The sequence below is a fragment of the Rhinoderma darwinii genome, chromosome 4 (genome assembly GCF_050947455.1).
Source record: "Rhinoderma darwinii isolate aRhiDar2 chromosome 4, aRhiDar2.hap1, whole genome shotgun sequence".
Classification (NCBI taxonomy): domain Eukaryota; kingdom Metazoa; phylum Chordata; class Amphibia; order Anura; family Rhinodermatidae; genus Rhinoderma; species Rhinoderma darwinii.
This window is the reverse complement of record NC_134690.1, coordinates 266,650,840-266,667,015: the sequence shown is the minus strand read 5'-3', so window position 1 is coordinate 266,667,015 and position 16,176 is coordinate 266,650,840.

The following is a 16,176-nucleotide window of genomic DNA, read 5'->3' as shown; positions in this document are numbered from 1 at the left end:
ATAGTGTGTGTGTGTGTTGGGTCCAGTCTATAGAACTTTGTCATTTTAATCACATGTCAGGTATATATTCTCAACAAACAATCCGTAAATATAATAGTAGGAGAACGGAAAACAAAGTTTTACTTTGCAGTGATATGCCAACAAGGTAAGGATTTGAGGCATAGCAGAAAATTCCCATGCATGACTTCTGTCATAGTGAGAAATAGCAGTTTTGGATGGATATAAGTGGTCATATGTATAGTTATATTTCTACACTCAATTTTCAATAAAATATTAGCTACTTCTGCTAAATAAATGTTTACACCTGTATGTAAAATCAGAAGAAATAGAAGTATTTTTAAGGTGTAAAAATGGAAGTGTGAATACTTGTATTAAAAGTAGCAGGTAGTATGCCACTATTTAGATATACGTGTTCTTTACAAAAATATATATTTTGTTGAATTTTGAGCCCCAGGATTACTATTATTGTATTAGCATTATCATAATAAACATATAGTAATCCTGAAATTAGGAACACTTTTTTTTTTTTTTTTTTCTTCGAACAATATTTGAACCATAAATATACTTTTGGCTATCTTTTGATTTTAAAATATATAAAGGCTACAAGAGTAAGTTGACAGATTTAAAAAATGTAAGACTTTTAATGTATGCAAAATAATGTTTTATATAGTGCTAACATATTCTGCAACTCTTCACAATAAGTTAATTGTTAAGTCACTGAACCAGTTCTGAAAGGTTCCGACAAATACACATTTACCTTTTTGTCCCCCGTTACACACTAATTTAACAGGATAGCCCAATTTTCGTTACTTTGAAAAATTGGATTGGGTATATAGATATACTTCTATGATGCTCTTGTTGCAAAGAAAGATATAGAAATATTTTAAATTGCACTGTATTAAAGCCTCAGTTTTGGACAGCATAATTAACATATTTCTAATGTCTGTGGCATTGAAAAGTTTATTTTAAATCTTAATATTAACTGTTAAAAACAACCTAAATAAAAGGATAAACAGAAATATTATGAAAGCTGTTAATGTAATTTTGCACCCTTACATGCAAAGTACACCCCAATAAGCTACATTTGCTATTGTTTTTTTTTTTTTTTGTTTTTTTTATAACCTCCAGGGACATCAAGTTTAAAGGACTTATAGAGATGTAGACACCTTATTTTGACACTAACATACAGTATTTTATAAGTTAATGATTTATGATGGATATTAATCAGGGTTTGTTCTTAACTGAAATTTTTGTAGATAGACTGCATGATGTCCTAGAAAAACAAACTGTGTTTATGTAAAACATTAGTTTAGTTTTTAAGCTTTGTGCAGATAAATGTCACCCTTAAGTTTTCATATTCATAACACAACATGAAATTAAAAGTAAAGTGCCATTCTGCATTCTGCTTTTTCAAGTATGAATTAACTTTTACTATTTATATAAAAGGTATAGTTTTGTTTTTGACAAAAAATACACTGCAGCACACTGATACAAAAACTTGTTGTTGTTTTTTTTCAAATTCATTTTATTTGCCAATTTATTTATTTTTAAATGTGTTTATCTGCGAGGTTTGAAGACAATTCTCCCATCCTATTTCTTTTATTTCTACAAGAAAGGGGCACTTTGACTCCATAATTGGGTTAATCCCTTTGTCAGTTAATTATGCTCTTTAGGACCGAACTACATTTTTATTTTTTTTTAAATCTACTCTATAACCCTATTTTTTTCCCCCACAAATTGTACATCATTATGTAGAGTTTTTAATTGCATTTAAATTTCAGGTACAACAGTTTTGGAAAATACTCACTTCTGACAATGTTTTTAACGATTTGATTTCATTACCTCTGTGTACTATTTTGCAGTATATTTGTGTACTGGAATGGATTTAAACTAGTTTTAGAACTGATGACAAATTTATTAGTTTTATCTTTTTTTTCAGTCTCCCAACCATTGACCTGATAATTTACAAAAAAAAATAAAATGCCTACAATTAAATATACCGATCCGATTAAAAAACAAAAAAATTGGACATGATGTGTTGAATAATTTTCTCATTTTTATTTTTTTGTGTTTTTCTTATACTTGCAATAGTAATGGTAGATATACCAAATAACTATGCTTAGCAATGTTAACCCTAACCACAACCACCATGATTGGGTATCCCATGTCTGCTTGTTCTCCTAGGAAACCCAGATTGACTGTAGAAATTGCAGTGACAAAGTACTGACTGGTGTTTCAAAGTGAAGATGGCGGAGTTTAGTATTTTAACTTCTGGCCAGACTTTCTAACATGGGGAGCAGGCTTTAACATTCCTATGGGGACACCATGTCAATTTGTAACATCATCCACAATATACACTGCTCATTGTGTGGGGGTAGGCGCTTTGTAGGATGGATGTATATGCCCATTTGTTCAGACAGGATTCTATTGATTTTAAATATATATTTCTTTAATATAGTGTATAAGATTGCATTGATTTACTCACACCGAAATGGCTGGTAGGTTCTCTTCTAATGCAGAATTGTTTTTAGTGAAGTGAATAACCTTTAACACTTGTATAGTCATGTACAAGGTCATTAATTTGTCCAATTAATTACTATTTTATCGTGTTTTGTTTATTTAAGAGTTGAACTTTTAAAAGTGATCCCTGCATAGAAAAAATAATTGTTTTAATGATTATACCACATGGTATAATAATAGTTTGACACTTTAATAATAATGTCAAAATACAAACCTGTTCAGTTGTGTGGTCTGACTTGAGACATATATTCTAAAATTTTAATAATGCTAACTGGCTACAAGGCAGCAGAACTAGGCTTCACCTATAGCAGTACCCCATCTCGGGAACTAATCGTACTCCGTTATCCCCAGGACTTACGTTAGAACCAAAGTGTGAGCCAGCTGGACTGGGAAGGAAAATATGGAGCGCGTATCACAACACTAGCAGGCAACAGGAATACATGAAATTGGAACACACCGATTGCAGACCAGGACGGTAAGATGATGTCAAGCAGATGATTGAAACAAATGGGTAATGGTAACAAGCTCATCTTGGCTCCATCTCGCTCTTAATTCTCTAAGCACTGACCCCAACACCAGACACTACTAACCCTCATTGTCCCTAATTGTCCTTAATCTGCAAATGCTTTTGCTAACACGTCCCTAAAAAACAGGCAATGGAAAACAAACTTAAAACAAATCCAAAACCTAGTGAAACAAGGCAAGCAGAATAAACAACGTTTAAGACCAGATAAAACTGAACAACTAAGCAAAGATCAAACACTGAAGCAAACAAGGACTGAGGAAATGCAAGACCACTGGGAAAACAACAGAGAAGCACAAAGTATACACACATAGCATGTGATTCCACCGACATCCTGCTGAAGCCAGGGGGCGAGGCAGACCAATTGTCTTTCTCCAAACAAGCCTCAGTGGCTGCACTGATGAATTAGCTGTGCAGCAATTGCCCTAATGACTGCCCCAGCTCCTGCTTAATACCAGGAACAGACCTGCTCATAACAAAAAATATGCTGTGTATGAATCATTATAGAATAAATTGTAAGTGCACATGCATTGTCTTAGCATTTGTATGGTCCAAATTAGTTGAGTCCATTTAATCGCTTACCGACATTTTATGTAAATGTATGTCATAGCCGGTACGGAAGGGAGTATGGAGTGGGCTCACAGGGTAAGCCCACTTTATACTCAGTGGATGTTGGCTGTATGTTACAGTCAACAATTCACTGTAACCTTTGGGATAGATTATTGTGCCATCTAGGCCGTTAGAAAAAGGGAGGAGCTCCCCTTGTCACACTATTACCAGCCCCCCTCCCAAGACGCAATTGTGTCTAATGAAAGCCCTCAGGTCTACCATCTTCCTGCTAGTATTAAGCCAGTAAAAATTACAATACACTGCTTTAGAGTGAAAAGAAATAGTAACCTATTTGGCTATTATAGCCAAATTAGCATATTTAGAAAAATGCTCATAACTTTGCAAATAATAAACATTTTTTTTAAAAACAAATCACACTGTAGTGATCAGCATCATAGTGCCTATTAGATTAGTTAGGAGATAGGGAATTAATAAACTAGTGACCGATCCTCTTTAAGCATTTCAGCAGTACATATCAGAGAGGTGTTCAATACTCAAGCAGACAAGCTGAGTTGAGCGTTTCTAGTCCCAGAGGAATGGATACTGAATCCTCAGGTATTTCATCAAATCACCGAGAGAATGAGTGTTCCTCACATAGACCTGAGGGCAACATATTAAAACACGCAATTGCCCCTATTTTGTTCCTTTTACAAGGGGGATCATCCAGTAGCATTGGGTGCTTTTTCAGTAGACTGGAGCAACAAGTTAATTTGTGTTTCCTTCCTCCATAATGATCAAGCAAGTCCTACAAAAAAACAAGATTGAGTCCCCAGAAGCATTGCTGATAGTGCCGTTCTGGCCTTGCAGAGCATGGTTCCATATTCTGTATTTATCATAAGGGGGATATTGCCTTTTAGGGAGGTTCTGTTATCGCAGAACGGGTTCTTCCACCAGTGTCTAGAGATCCTGCATCTAATAGTATGGCATTTAAAAGGAACATCCTCTCGGTGAAAGGATTCTCTAATGAAGTTATTTCTACTCTTCTGGCTTCCAGGAGACCGTCCACGAGAAAATTCTATGACAATATCTGGTCTAAATTTAGTTCCTGGTGTCAAGTACGTGATATATCTATGCCTGACATGCCTCAAGTGTTGGGTTCCTTCAGGGTGGGTTTGATAAAGGTATTAAAGCAAACACCCTTTAAGGGGTTATCCGGTGACCTAACACTCCTGACCATTTACCTTACTATATGAATGCAAGTCACTTAACAATATACTTTCATATTAAATTCTGCGTAGAATCCCCGAAATTCAGGAAGCATCTTTCCTACTTGATTACGCTCCGACACAGCCCCACATGATTTTTTTTTGGGCTGCCTCCCCTACCATTCATGTCCGCACGTTATCAATCAGGTGACCGCAAGGGGCTCTGTGATTGGAGAAGAAATAGCTATAGTGAAGTGTTACATACAGAGGCGAGGATTATGCTGCGGAGAAGATAAAAGAGCATTCCGGGATATGTAGTTTATCAGCGCCCACCTCAGAATGAAAATACGTGAGCATTTGTGCCGCACTATATCAGGGGGTCAGTGAGTAACACTAAACTCTTTTTATTTTTTCAGGAATGTATGTATAATCCATGAGATCAAATTTTTAACAGTGTTTCATTTTTTGTTTTCTTTTGGACCATCGGAAAACTCCCTTTTTAAAAATATCTTTTTTTAATTATTATTTCTATTTAATAACATACAAAAGATAATAAATCTTCAAAACATAGTATACATAGCTTATGTCTCCATGAGTCTCAAAACACAATAAATACTTTTAACAGTCCTCCCCTCCTTCCCTCTCTAGCCCTATCGCTACCTTGCTTTTGTCTTATGTCCTCAATTCAAATTCTTTAAATGTATGATTCATTTCTTGGGAGAATAAATTAGTCATATTACTTAGTTTTCTATTAGATCGATTTATATTTTTTCCTTTGTTCTTTTGTGTACGTATTGTTTTTATACTCTAACATTATCAACCTTCTTACAATGGTTCTAAAATGCGTATATGTCAGGGTGGACATATAGATCCAGTGACCCAAAATGTTGTTGTTTTTTTTGCTGCCATCAAGATTACATGTGTACTGTAATGTCTAAATCGGGTGTTATCCGTCACACCCAGATTCCTATCTGAATGCAAAATATGCGAACATATATCTATGGATATTCATGTCCCATTAAAGTTATTTATTTTATCTGTTACTTCTTTCCAAAAGCCCTGTATTCTAGGGCAAAACCATAACCCGTGAAGTTGATTGGCTTTCTCTTTGTGGCAGTTTGGACACTTCTGTTCATATCGCTGGATATGTTGTTGCAAGGGTTTGTTGAACGCATAAATGGTCTCGTGAATTATCCTCCAATACATTTCTCTTCAATTTTCAGAGGAGATCGTATTTTTCCACTTAAGACTTATTCGCCTCTCTATATCCCCTTTATCTGCCCTCATCAATAATCTGCCATATATCGCTGAGATATTGTTTTTAGGTATCTCCATCAATTTGTTATATTGCCCCTTTCCTAAACGATCTATATCTTATTTGTTTCTTTTAGCAGCTGTTCAAGTTTCTCTTTTACCTTCATGTAATGAAAATAATGTTTTGCATTCAGTTTTCCTGCTGTTTGTAACACGGAAAACCATTTTACTTTTCCCTGAATATCTGTAATGTCCTCTGTTTTACTGATTCCTTATCCTAGCATTTGTCCAATATTTGGAATATATCTTAGCTCTAGTTCTATATATCATGACTTGGTTCTCTATATAGCCGCCTTATTTTTTTCCATGTCGCAATATTTCCCTAAATAGGATACCATTTCCTTGCCCTTCTTTCATTTCTGGTGGTCTTGCACACAGTAAACCTCTTAAAAATATTGGGTGTGCAAGGAGATCCTTTATTCTCTTATTGGTTAATTCAGACTTCCCTTCTCTCCATTCTTTTATATATATAAAGATACAGGCTCAGTTATAAATTCTAATTTCGGGTAACGCGATACCTCTTTTTTTCCCCCTATACAAACACTCTATTGCTACTTTAGATTTAGATTTCTTTCCTTTCCATATAAACCTTAAATATCACTTTTTTTGATATCGCTATTTTTTAAAAGCTATGGGAGCATTTGTTTAGGCTATAATAATCTTGTGAAGCTAAAAATCTTTAAAAGATGACCTCTTCCAAAGATAGATAAAGATAACTCCTGACATTTTTTTAATTCTTCATCTATTTTATTTATAACAGGGCCTTAGTTGCTATGGTATATTTTATTTATATTTATTTATTTTTATCCCCAAATATTTTATCTCTTCTTTTTCTATATGAAGATTGAACTTCCCGTTCCAGGAAAGATTCGCCCCTTCTAGTAACATTAGGACCATGGACTTCGATTGGTTCACTTTGTAACCCGATAGCCGACCAAATTCTACTAAAGTATTCATTGTCTTCTCAACACTGTCTTCTATGTTATTTAAACACATTATATTAAGTCATCCGCGAAGAGCCAGATTTTAATCTTCATTTGTAATTTTAAACACTTCAATTCTTGTATTTGCTATTAAGTTCAAAGCCAATGGTTCAATGGCTAGATTGAATTGAAGCGACGAGAGCGGAGAGCCCTGTCTAGTCCCTCTTTTTAATTCAAAGGGATCAGACAGGGTCCCTGCAACCCTCACTCGCGCCTATGGATGACTATAAATTACGTACCAGCTGGATATTCCCCGTAAGTCCCATGTTCGCCAGTAGGACAAAATATTTTAAGGTACATTACGCAGCCATTAATGCACTTTATGATTTTTCTTTCCTCAATCAACCAGTGATTAAGTGTTTTAAACTATCAAGCCCGCTTGTCCATCATGGGATTTAGCCATAGTTCTTTTTTAACTATCATCCAGTCCAATGGAGCCACTGTCAGAAATTCCTCTAAAGTCCCTCTTATTCAAAATGCTCTTCCTGGTTGCCATATGTACAGCTCGCATAGTATCGGAGCAACAAGCCTTCTCTTGCAGAGAACCCTTTCTAAGGATCCGTCAAGACTGCCTACTGTTGAGAACTGTACCGGCGTTTTTGCATAAAGTTGCAAAAGACTGAAATATCAATTAGGATTTTTTTCTACCTGCCTTTTTTCAAAATCCTCAAAATGACCATGAAAGCAAGTGGCATTGTCTGGACGTCAAGAGAGCTGTCATACAATATCTAGATATATCTAGTTCTTTCAGGAAAACAGACTCCTTGTTAGTTCAATATGAGGTTTCCAAAAAATGGAAAAGAGGCAGCACTCCAAAATAGACTTCAAATGTGTTAGTCACCCATATGTGCAAAAGATGCAACATTTCAGCTGCTCAATGCAGCCATTGTCAAGCAATAAAACACAGGTAGCTTTGAATTTGCATTTGTCGCTATTAGCGACATATTCCAAAACACAACATGATCCCTCGTGGATTACACTCACGTTTGAGACCTAATCTCTTCCCTAATAATGCTTAATTTTGCTCCAGGTTTGAGGCTTGTCTAACAAATATGCTCTTGACATAATCCTTTTGAATATCATGTTCCTGCAGAAGGAATTTGGGTTGGCGAGTGACAACTAAAGGAAAGTAAACAATAATTGTTGAGTATTATGGAAGCAACTGAACTCCTTGGATATAAGGAACGTGTTGTCCAAGCCCAAATTTCAGAAGGAAAAATAAGAAACTAAATGGCATAGAGGCCATGAGGACTATTTCACAGGACATGTGTATAATTGGCAGATGAGTGAACAAAAGGCTATTAAATCTAACCTGGATGGTAACAAAAAGCATGGAAAAAGAAAAAGTTTTTCCGTTCACAATCCACTGTTGAATTTTTAGGCACACATCTAACCAGAGAAGAGAAATGTGGCACCATAAGGGGCGGGAGTCGTCAACACCGAAAGTCCCCCGTACAAGAAGCGGAAAAACTTTAAGGAATATTCCACCACAGAGGAAGTAGTTACAGTGTGTCACAATCTGTGGGTATGTGGACCCACTAGGCCGCACCACCATAGTGGAGTAGCAGCTGGCCCAACAGCAGTGTATAAAGTCAATATAAAGTCCAAGCACAAGGGTACCTGTAATAGTCCAGACAGTAGCAAAGGCTTGGGCAAAGATGGGACCTTGGCGGAAGGAGATGCAAAATGTGGCGGATGACACCAGACATGTAAGTCAGTAGGCAAAGTAGACAGTACAACACGACTCCAAAACTAGAGATGGCACAGGAACAAATACAGAACGGGACACAGGATACAGGTAGCAGGGCACGGGAACACGGAACAGGATACGACTAAGGGGAAATTTGCAAGACTAACATAGGAATACAAACAACGCTCAGGCAAGGAGTGAAAGGGCAGAGCCCCTTTTATAGTCCAGAGTGATTAGGGCTCATTTTTAACATTCATGTATGCGCTGGCCCTTTAAGGCCGGGCACAAACGTGCGCGCGCACCCTATGGGACACTATAGACCGGAGCGGAAGTGCTGGCATCTCCTGGGGAGGAGATGCGGGCCAGCACTCACAGATCCATGGCCGTCGGGTGAGTCAGAATGACGGTCCGTGCCCGTGGACGTTAGAGTATCCCCCCTCTTTCTCGCGCTCTTCTTGGGATCAGAGCGAGAGATTAATTTCTTAATGAGGGCAGGGACATTGAGGTTCTCTTCTGGCTCCCAGGACCTCTCCTCTGGCCCAAAACTCCTTCGAATCCACCAAATAAAAAGTTCTTCCTCCTACTTTCTTGAAGTCAAGGATCTCCTTTACCTCGAACAGCTGCAGGGCTAGGAGTTTTAGTGCAGTAGTTAAGGACCACAGGCTTCCGGAGGGACACATAAAAGGAGTTATGGATTTTGAGTGTAGGAGGCAGCTGACGCTTAAAGGAGACATGGATTAATCTGTTGCAGGATCTCAAAAGGTCAGAGGAACCTGGGAGCAAATTTGTATGAAGGCACCTTCAGACGGATATTCCTTGACGATAGCCAGACTTTGGTACCCTGAAGATACTGAGGCGGCTCTCTTCTTATATCCACCTTTTGCTTCATGCGATCGACTGCCAGTAGAATAGAGGACCAGGTCTGTTGCCAGATTTGCATAAAGTCCCCAAATGCAGAGTCATCTGCGGGTACCTGAGTTGTTGCTGACACAGGAGGAGCGATTCTAGGATGTTGACCATACACAATGTAGAATGGTGTGGAAGTGGTTGACTCAGTTGTGTGGTTTTTATACAAGAATTCGACCCATGGAAGAAGCTGTACCCAGTCATCCTGCTGCATGGAAATTAAGTGGCGGAGATAATTCTCCATGATCTGGTTAATCCTCTCGACTTGACCATTGAACTAGGGGTGATAGGTTGAGGAAAAGTCCAATTTCACATCCAGGAGTTTATAGAGGGCTCTCCAGAATTTTGAGGTGAACTGAACCCCCCGATCAGACACAATGTGAAGGAGCAAGCCATGCAAGCGGAAGATGTGCTGAATAAAGAGATTTGCCATTCGAGGAACAGAAGGTAACTCCGGTCAGCTGGACAAAATGTGCCATCTACGAAAGCCTGTCCACCACCACCCATCCTGCTGAGGAAGGAAGATCAGTGACAAAGTCCATTGCAATATGCTGCCAGGGAGCAATGGGCACAAGCAGAGGTTGGAGCAGGCCGGCAGGCTTGGAGTGAGCCATCTTGTTAGAAGCACACACAGTGCAGGACGAGACAAAGTCCACAATATCGTTGGGCAGCGTGGGCCACCAGAAATGACGAGCTATCAGGTCCCAAGTCTTACGAACACCAGCTTGCCCAGCCAGTTTGGAGCTGTGTCCCCAGCGGAGAATTCTTCTCATGTCTGCCAATTGAACAAAAGTCCTCCCTGGAGGGATTTCTCTAACTTTCAACGGATTGGCAGTGACAATGCAGAATGGGTCTATGATACTTTGAGGGGACTCCACAGTGTCCTCCGTTTCAAACGACCTGGACAAGGCATCGGCCCTCACATTTTTTACAGTAGTAGAGCACAAATCTGAAACGGGTGAAGAACAGTGACCACCTGGCTTGACGGGGGTTTAGATGTTGAGCCGACTGGAGATAGATGAGGTTCTTGTGGTCGGTGTATATCAGGTGGGGTGAGCTGCGCCCTCAAGCAGATGTCTCCACTCTTCCAGAGCCAATTTAATGGCCAGTAACTCCCGTTCCCCAATAGAGTAATTGCGCTCTGCAGAGGAAAAAAGTCTAGAGTAATAACCACATATTACTGCCTTTTCTTTGAAGCCTCTCTGGGGCAGAAGTGCACCTGTATCAACAGAAGAAGCGTCCACCTCCAACGAGAACTGCAGAGAAACGTCAGGATGATGGATTATCGAGGCTGAAGTGAAGGCATTCTTGAAGCTATCAAATGCTGATTCTGCCTCTGAAGTCCACACCTTGGCGTTCATACCTTTCTTAGTAAGGGTAGAGATGGGGGCCGTCAGTGAAGAGAAATTTGGGATAAAATGCCGGTAGAAGTTAGCAAATCCCAAAAAACTTATGTAGGGCCCTGAAGACATGGCGACTCCAGGATGGACTTCACTTTCTCAGGATCCATCCTGAGACCCTGATTCAAGATGATGTAGCCCAAGAAGGGCAAAGAATTTTTTTCAAAAGTAAATTTCTCCAGCTTGGCATACAAGCGATTCTCCCTTAATCGCAGCAGGACTTGACGGACATGCCTCCGATGTGTCGTCGGATCTGGGGAGAAGATCAAAATGTCATCAAGATAGACTACAACACAGACCTAGAGGAGATCTCTGAAGATATAATTGACAAATTCCTGGAAGACTCAGGGAGCGATACACAGGCCGAAGGGCATCACAAGGTATTCATAGTGCTCTCGAGTGTTAATTGCCATCTTCCACTCGTCACCTTGATGAATTCATATAAGGTTGTAGGCCCCACGCAAGTCTGGTTTAGAGAAGATCTTGGCTACTCGTGTGCGATCAAATAATTCTGAGATCAGTGGCAAAGGATATTTATTTTTGACCGTGATCTGGTTGAGACCACCGTTGTCAATGCAGGGTCGAAGAGATCCATCTTTTTTTCTTTACGAAGAAGAACCCGGCGTCGGTCGGGAAATGGATTTTTGTATGAAACCCCTCTCCAGATTCTGCTTGATATAGGCTGACATAGACTGAGTCTCAGCAAGGAGAGGGGGTATACGCATCCGCGGGGAGGTGAAGCATCAGGAACCAGTTCAATCGGGCAGTCGTACGCCCGGTGTTGGGAAAACATCTCAGCCTCCTTCTTGCCAAAGACTCTGCAAACTGCGCAAAATGAGTAGGTAGTCCTGTCAATGACTGAGGCATAGTAGGCAGAGCAGGATGAACCAGTAACAGACAGCGGTGGAGACACTTGGAGCCCCACTGGAGAACCTTTCCGGAATTCCAGTCCAGGACCAGAGTATGACGCCGGAGCCAGGGCAGGCCCAGCAACACCGGATTGATGGCTTTGGGCAAGACGAGAAATGTAATCTGCTCGGTATGAAGAGCTCCCACGGTGTTTCAGTGACTTGGTCTCAGACACGATGGGATCGGGAAAGAGGAAGACCGTTCACTGAAGCAACAGCCAAGGGCGTCTCCAAGGGAGCCATCGGCAACCGGAGCTGATCCACTAGGTCCTGTTGGATGAAGTTTGCCGCAGACCCGGAGTCCTGGTAGGCAGAGACCCAGTGTGTCTTCTCACCGGACACCATGGTCATGGGAATGGACAATTTGGGAGAGAATCTTTTTTTTAGCGCCGTTTTGCCTAGAGTTGTCTCTCCAACCAAACCTAGAGTTTTTTTGTATTTGGGGGCACAGACGCACAAAATGGCCTCCGAGGCCACAACACAGACAGAGTCCCGAAGTGCGTCTGTGTTGTTTCTCTCGGACAGACAATTTGAGGTGGTTTACTTGCATAGGCTCCTCAGGTGGAGCAGCTGATGAGGGCAATAGGGGTTGCTGGAATGTAGAAGCCAGCCTAGGAAGTCTTCTGGCCCGGCGAACCTCTTGAGACCATTCCTGAATCCTCATGTCAATCCGGGTGGCTAGAAGAATGAGGTCATCTAGGGTAGAAGGCAGATCTCAAACGGCAAGCTTGTCCTTGATATCAGAGGATAGACCCTGCCAGAATGTGGCAACTAAGGCGTCATTGTTCCAGGTCAGCTATGCAGCCAGGGTACGGAACTGAATGGCATACTCGCCCACAGAGGTGTCTCCTTGGCGCAGGTTCAGCAAGGATGCAGCTGCTGAAGAGACTCATCAAGGTTCCTCAAATACTGTGCGGAAAGTTTGTAGGAAACACTGCAAGTCACGGAACTCTGGTCCCTGACGTTCCCAGACGGGATTCGCCCATGCCAGGGCCTAGCCAGTAAGGAGAGAGACTATGATTGAGATCTTTGCTCCATCAGAAGGAAATGCTCTAGGATGTAGACTGAAGCGGATCTGGCACTGGTTCAGAAATCCCCTGCAGGCCCTCGCATATCCGTCATTGCGAGGAGGTAGTGGCAGCGAGAATAGGAAGTCGGCAGTGGTACTGACAGGAGGTGTAGCAGGAGGAACAGCCAGAGTAACAGGAACAGGTGCTGTGGGGACTGCAGCATGCACATCCAGCCGATGTGCAATGGAATTCACCGCCAGGAGGAGTTGGTCCTGTCGTGACAGAAGGTCTCGTGGGTCTGCCTGCATGGCTTGTTACATCGTCATGCTCTTGGGTTGGCCAGCGGGGGCTATGGTCTGAGCGTACTGTCACGATCCGTGGGTATGTGGACCCACTGGGCCGCACCGCCGTAGCGGCGTAGCAGCTGGCCCAACTGCAGTGTACCAAGTCAATATAAAGTCCAAGCACAAGGGTACCTGTAATAGTCCAGACAGTAGCAAAGGCTTAGGCAAAGATGGGACCTTGGCGGCAGGAGATGCAAAACGTGGCGGATGACACCAGACGTAGTGTAAGTCAGCAACCGAAGTAGACGGCACAACACGACTCCAACACTAGAGATGGCACAGAAACAAATACATCGCAGGATACAGGTAGCAGGGCACGGGAACATAGGGAACAGGATACGACTAAGGGACCATTTGCAAGACTAACATAGGAATACAAACAACGCTCAGGCAAGGAGTTAAAGGGCAGAGCCCCTTTTATAGTCCAGAGTGATTAGGGCTAATTTGTAACATTCATGTGCATGCGCTGGGCCTTTAAGGCCGGGCATGGGTGTGCGTGTGCACCCTACGGGACACAGCGGAGTGGAAGTGAGTGCTGTCACCTGGGTAGGAGATGCGGGCCAGCACTCACTTGACGGTCCAGGCCGTGGACGTTACACAGTGTCTGGTGGTAAATATTTCCTCTAAGTTTATCCCCCACACAAACGTCCTTAGTCAGCAAAGGTCTCTCTTTTTGTCCAGTATCCTCTATGGACTGGTGCCAATGGACATTGACTTGCAAGCCATTTTTTAGGTCTTTTAAACTTAAGGTATGGTTTTCCCAACAGCAGATAGCAAGTAATATAATGATTCCAATGTCCCATGAGTTATGGTTAAAAAAATTTGGGTTATATAATAGAAGTGAATTTTTACACCTCTGTGATTCTGATGTTTTAGAAGGCTTTATTTCCTCTGTGAAAAATGACATTGATATGTTGAAAACCAAGTTAAACAGTCATGGTGAACATTCGGTACATCCTAATATAACCAATGATGAAGTGACCGCATTACAAGAGCTGGTCCATAACGACGATCTGGTGAGTAAACCTGCTGTCAAAGGGGGTGCGATCAGCGTTATGGACCGGCAGATGTATGTTGGTGAAATTGAAAGACAGTTGAATGATCTTGAGGTATACATGAAGGATAATGGAGATCCTAAGTTTGGTTTCATGAAGAGATTAAAGTTATTGATTGATCATGCATATGCCACAGACCTCCATAGATAAGGATTTGTTTGAATTTCTATTACCCCGACATCCAGTTACTCCGCTCATACATTGTTTACCTAAGATACACAAAGATATGAAATGCCCCCTGGGACGCCCCATATTTTCGGGAGGGACTAATTATTTAGTCCTACAGCTGTCTTGGTAGGTTACTAAGGAATTTGGTGATATAAGCTAAGTCCTACATTAACCCCTTCAAGACACGGCCTGTTTTGGCCTTCAGGACACAGCCGATTTTTTCAAATCTGACGTGTTACTTTATTTGTTGATAACTTTGGAATGTTTTTATCTATCCAAGCTATTCTGAGATTGTTTTCTCGTGGCATATTGTACTTTGTGTTAGTGAAAAAATTTGGTCAATAAATTCAGTATTTATTTGTGAAAAACACCAAAATTTAGAGAAAATGTGCAAAAATTGGCATTTTTCTAAATTTTTATGTATCTGTTTATAAAACAGATAGTCACTATTTTATGTGGTATTACTGACTACTTAACATCCCCCATATGTCTACTTTATGTTTGGATAATTTTTTTGAACGTCTTTTTATTTTTCTAGGACGTTACAAGGCTTAGAACTTTAGCTGCAATTTCTCAAATTTTCAAGAAAATATCAAAAGGCTATTTTTTCAGGGACCAGTTCAGTTCTGAAGTGTCTTTGAGGGACTTATATATTAGAAAGTCCCCATAAATAACCATATTGTAAAAACTGCACCCCTCAAAGTATTCAAAATAGCATTCAGAAAGTTTCTTAAACCATTAGGCCTCATGCACACGAACGTGCTTTTGCGGCCGCAATTCCCCCGAAAATCCACGGGAGAATTGTGGCCCCATTCATTCCTATGGGGCCATGCACACGACCGTGGTTTTCACGGTCCGTGCATGGCCCCGGAGTCCGGACTGCAGAAAGAATGGGCAAGCCTTATTACGGCCGTGTTCTGCGGTCCGGGCTCATTGAACATAATGGCCCGTGATTTGCGGCCGGCTCGCGGCTCTCACTCCATGGCCGGCCGACCCGGAAATTACGGCCGTGCACATGGCTACGGTCGTGTGCATGAGGCCTTAGGCGTTTCACAGGAATTAGGCTGGGTTCACACGAGCATGTTACGTCCGTAATGGACGGAACGTATTTCGGCTGCAAGTCCCGGACCGAACACACTGCAGGGAGCCGGGCTCCTAGCATCATAGTTATGTGCGATGCTAGGAGTCCCTGCCTCGCTGCAGGACAACTGTCCCGTACTGTAATCATGTTTTCAGTACGGGACAGTAGTTCCACGGAGAGGCAGGGACTCCTAGCATCGTACATAACTATGATGCTAGGAGCCCGGCTCCCTGCGTTGCGTTCGGTCCGGGACTTGCGGCCGAAATACGTTCCATCCATTACAGACGTAACATGCTCGTGTGAACCCAGCCTTAAAGCAAAGTAGAGGTGAAATTTACAAATGACATTTGTAATACATTTTTTTTTTACCTCATAATCAAAGGAGCACCTAGTGGATTTTGGGGCCTACTTTTTTTAAAAATATATTTTAGGTACCATGTCAGATTTGAAGAGGTCTTGTGGTGCCAAAACAGGGGAAACCCCACAAAAGTGACCCCATTTTGGAAACTACACCAATTAA